The following is a 5,416-nucleotide window of genomic DNA, read 5'->3' as shown; positions in this document are numbered from 1 at the left end:
TGTGACCTCATTTACCTGGTCCAATGGAGGCCAGCACCTGTTGGCTGTCAGCCAACCAATTTGAAATGCATCACTAGTTGCTGGGCAAACTGGCAGTTCCTAGCTCCCCAGGGAGCAAGCCCCTCACCCAGGTATGTGATGCCAGTCACGTAGGGAAAGGGAACAAGTTTCCACCTTCCCTCATGAATGTATCCAGCTCAGGTTACCTAAAGAGATAGGATAAGGTGTGTATCCACTGCTGGGCCCATCCTAACCAAATTGTCACAGAGCAGAGTTTATGGGGAGAAACTGAGGTGGCCTTCTGCCACAGAGGGTGCCCCACAAAACTATCCAATAGTTGGTGGTTATGGCACTCACTTGGGAACTGAGTGATGCATGCCTGAATCCCTTCAAACTGAGAGCTCTTAACTAAAGTCATCCTCATCCTGGTAACTGATCTAAAAACTAGGCTATTGGGAAAAAAGTGGGTACTGCCATCTGAAGAAAGCCTAGGAGCTCTGGTTCCTGAGCGAACACTCCCATATAATGGGCAGCCCTGGCACAGCCACCTGGGTTGTATTCTGAATCACTCTTTGGAGGTGCCTGCTTCTTCCCATTCTCTATAGGAGACCAAGGTGCTTAACTCCTTCCACTCATACTTTTGGCTTAACCGGCATATTTGGATTGCCTTCTTGGGGCCAGAGACCTAAGGTTTTAGCCACTGTACCACCTGTCCACCTGCCCAGTCTGGATTTTGTGCAAGCACTCTTGGGCTGGTGTGTCCCATAGATGTCCTCTTTGTGGGTATTAAACCTGTCCTGTCAATAACTTACTAAGTCTGGTAGAAGCTCTGTTCACACCAAAAGAAAGTCAAAAGAGCTGTTGGAGAGAAGACTTAGGCTCCTTGAGGAATGTTGAAACAATATGTGTTCTTAGCTATCGTGGTTTCTCTCTGAAGCAATTCTTTCAGCCTATACTTGCTTTAAGTGTACATTGGAGCACCTGACACCAGGATTTGGCAGTCCATATTCTTTCCATCTTTGCACTTACATGCATAGGCATTATAAGAAATCCCCATGGAACTAGGAGAAAAGTTTGTTAAAAATGGTGTTTGCTATTATAATCAATTTTCTGTATCAGCATAATGGGAAAAAAACCCAAATCTGCTGCTGGGATTGTTAAAAGCGGGGCTTTGTTATAAACAGGGCTTGTTACAAAGGGGTTGTTCTGTAGCAGAAGATGAACTAAGCAAACTGTCCTTTTAAATAGGTGGTGACCAAGTCTTCCTAAACATTCAGCCTCCAATCATTTGCTCCCATGGTTCCATTTTAATGTGGTGTGAAAACTGAATTGTAAGTACAACATTAAAAAAAAAAAGAAAATACTGTTATGGGAAAAAAACAACCAAGAAAATGATGTATTGCTCCAGATATTTATGATATAGTATTCACACAGTCCTAAATTCTGAAAACCAACACGACAAGCTATATTCTAAATTGCACTGAAAGGCACTGCCGCAAGCATTATAGGCACAGAAAATATACATTAATCATGATGCTGTGTTCTTAGTTTTGTTAGTAAGCACAAAGCCCATGCACTCTGGATTTAAAGTGCATATATTAAAGTCTCTTCTGCAGCCCTCAGCTAATAAAAGAATAATAATTAAAACAAGAAGCATTTTGTAGTTTTTCCCTCCTGAAAATAAACTTATTATTTTTTAAATGTCCCAAAGTGTCTGCAGCTATTTCAAGGCATTTTTATGATATTTCTCTTGGAAAAAAAATCAATAGGTACATAATATAATTTACCAATATCATTCTAGCAATAACATTTTCTTTTACAAATTCTGTTTGTTGGCTTAGTGAATTGGCATGTCCTAAGTTGCAATGAGAGTTTTCCCTCATAAGTATGCAGCAGCTTGCTTTAGATAACTAATTTCTGAAACAGCTCTTCTGACCTGCTTGGAATAAAATAATTCAAGTTGGTAGAAAAGAGTTTGTGGAAGTCCTCAAATATTTTACTTTTCTGAAAAGATGAGCCTACATTTTCATACCTTTTTGCCCATTACAAGTAAAGGGAATACAGAATAGATTAATCAGTTTTCTTTGCAAATATAGAACAAAACATATTTCTCTTACCAGCCCCCAAAATTCAAGCCAACAACTTCCTACCTCCCACTGTACCCACCTGAGTTGTGCAGCCTCAAATAAGGATTAAAGACCATGTTCCATAAAAGTTCCTGCATGCATCCTCATATATCTCAATCAGTTTCAGTGGATCCAGTTCAAAGCCCACTGAAATCATTGGAAACCCTCCCATTGGCTCTTACAGACTTTGGGTTTGGCCTTTTGTGAAAGGAATAGTCTCCTAATTGGCAAATCATGGCCAAGGCTAAATTTTAAATAAATGAATACTCCCACTCCTACTCAGCAAAGCATTTAAGCATGTGCTTAGCCTAGACTACAGCAATATTTGAGCACTTTGCAATATAGCCACTTTCAAGACAATTTTACAAACTTCCCTTTTAATGTCTATAGGCATTTTCCAACAATGTTCCCAAGAAGCAATGCCATAGCAATTTTTGTTTCAACCTAAGGTGTGTTCAGACAATAAATTATGTTTTTCAAATGTATGTTTCCCTGACTGAGAAACCCTAGGAATTTGTGTGGGGGCTCTTGTCTGCTCTACACACCAATACCTTCACACTGTGCTAGACCCTGTAGTAATTTCTCCTCTCACTGCTCGCTATGACACATGACATTTTGAACTACCCAGTTAAACACCCCCTAACATTAGACCATTCACTCACTGTCTTGGTTTTGCTTCCTCCTGTATATTGACGGTGCAGGTGAACATACAGAGCCCTTCTGCTTTCACTAGAGTCACAGACAAATGGAAGTGTCCACCCACTTGCAGCCAGATGCTAAAAAGGTTGGAAAGACTATCTAGGTAGATGTCACCTGGGTTCCGTTTTTGGCTCAACTGCATATTTCCTGAATGATCATGGGCAATGAGAATTGCCCCTTTCGCCTAGTTCGCCAATCTGTAGCACAGAAATAACACTTCCTTACTGCACAACAGGGTGCTGTGGTATTAGAACCCATGGCAGTGCGTGAAGTGCTCAGCAGCTATGAGGACAATAGCCATCTAAGTAGTGGGAGAGAGAAGAAGAACCCAAAAAGGTCAGCTGTGAGGAGGAAAAGAGCAGCGAATATGGAGAGAGAGGTAAAAGCTTCTTTCTTGCTTGCATTTTGAAAAAGCTTATGACTTTGTGCTATTCAGTGTTAACAGTCTCCTGGGTTCTGTTTGGGGGAGAAGGGATATGGCTGTGATGTACTTGTCATACAGCCCCATAAAATGATGAGAGGCCAGACACCAGCACACGTTTAGGTTCCAGTTCAATAACCAGCTCAGCATGAGCAGACCCCAACATCCACTGATTTCAATCAAGTTTGACATGGTTGCATGGAGACTAGCTATGCCACTCTTCAACTTGGTTCCCTGAACTGGGTGAATATTATTCTGCAGTATAATCTTAGTACTGCACTGCAGTCACTTCTCTCTGGCTCTTCTAATGATGGTGTGCCATGAAATTATTACTAGCAATCTAATTTGCTATGCCTCGTCATTCTCTGTATCTTCCAAACCAGGTGTGCACTTATGAATCAATTAAGCAGAACAAACAATACTGAATTACAAATTATACATAATGACTTATCCAAAGTCACTTTATCTTAATGTGTATTTTAGTTGTAAACAAATTTACCATAATGCCCTCCAGATTTTTAAAAAGAATTATGCATAAACCAAGTAAAAATCCTTTTTTACATGCATTATAGTACAACAATAACTTCTAAAGACTGTCTCTCTCTCTTTCACCCTAATAGTAGCATTGTATTAATAGAAGTAATATGTTGTTAATTGCTAAACATCTCTCAAAGAAAAGCTATTGATATTATACTACCCTAGCTGAATGAGCCACAGGTATTGTACTATAAAGAACATGTTTGTGTGAGTTCATTATCCTTCTACAGATACATACTGCAGCAAAAGAGCACCCTCTAATGCTGCCTATGGGATTCTGTGTCCAGCCATTTGCACTGTAGTGTGTAGAAGAGCTACGTGCAACATGAAATGTCTGCCCCTCAGAAAATTCTGATGTTTCAAAAAAGTGCTAAAATGTAGTTTAAGAAAAACTAGCATTTCATTTTAACTTTTTCTAGAACAGGACAGAGTTGCTGACTGCTCCCTTTCTGGGGACCCTCCTGCTACCCCAGTTCTTCATGATTCCTTGTAGATTGATCCCATCTTCAGGGAATATCCCAGACTGCTTCTAGACCAGTGGTTTTCAAACTTTTTTTTCATTAGCATATCCCTAAAAAAATTGAATGGAGGTGTGGACCCCTTTGGAAATTTCAAATGGAAGCGCAGACCCCTTTGAATTGTATGCGTAGGTATTCATATACTTTTGATTGATCAATGATGATAGTCATTTTTCACAAACCCCTTAAACATAGTCGCAGACCCCCAGGGGTCCATGGACCACAGGTTGAAAGCCACTGTGCTAGGGAGTTGGCAGCTTCTTGGGGAGCCCTCCAGAATTGAGATCTGCCAGGGATCATCTCAAGTGAGTTCCCTGCCACAAGTCTAGAGCCTGGTAGAGCTGTGGGCTCATGGGATCTCCAGGATCCTGGTTTTATGCAAAAAGCCCTAATTTTGCCCCAGAGAATCAGACCAAAGCACTTCACCAAGTGACTTGCCAGGGAAACTAACCGTGTTTTGAAGGAACAGTAGCTGTTCCTCCAAACTGGGAGGATTTTGTGGTATTTTGTTTTGTTTTGATAAAATGACATTTTTCCAGCAACCACAAAACTTTTGTTGGACACATCCCAACCAAGCTCTAGTGTGCAGACCTGTAACTGCAAATAAAACTTAAGTCAGGGAAGTCAAATGTGGCCCAGGAACTAGATCTGGCCAGATGATCTATGTCATCTGGCCTGCAGGGTTCCTAGAGGGGCCAGGAAATTGGGGGATGAGGGGGAAAGAGAGTCCCACCACAGAAATCCAGGTTATGGAGCCCTCTTGGGACATATTAGTGACAGGGCATAACAACAGCATTAACCCCCAAAGCTCCCTAATGCTGCTTCCTCCACTGCTGCTGTTGGTGGATTCAGATCAGGCCCCCATACAGCTTTACAGTCCAGATCCAGCCCATAGGAGAGGTGAGGTTTGAGTGATTTTGAAGTCCCTGCTCTATGAAATCCTGAGTCCAGTATTAAAGGAGCACTGAACTTGTTGAAGCAATTACTCCTCTGAATGCTTCTCTAATTCCTGGTAGATCACTGTCTGTTTTCGCTGGCTGTGTTCCATGCCTTTGGGTGATTCTTTCTGAGAATTCGCTCCCTGGCTTCATATTAAACAAATCGCCTGTGTGAAG

The sequence above is a fragment of the Gavialis gangeticus genome, unplaced genomic scaffold (assembly GCF_001723915.1).
Source record: "Gavialis gangeticus isolate Ggan-Ray unplaced genomic scaffold, GavGan_comp1, whole genome shotgun sequence".
Lineage (NCBI taxonomy): Eukaryota > Metazoa > Chordata > Crocodylia > Gavialidae > Gavialis > Gavialis gangeticus.
This window is presented reverse-complemented; position numbering follows the sequence as displayed.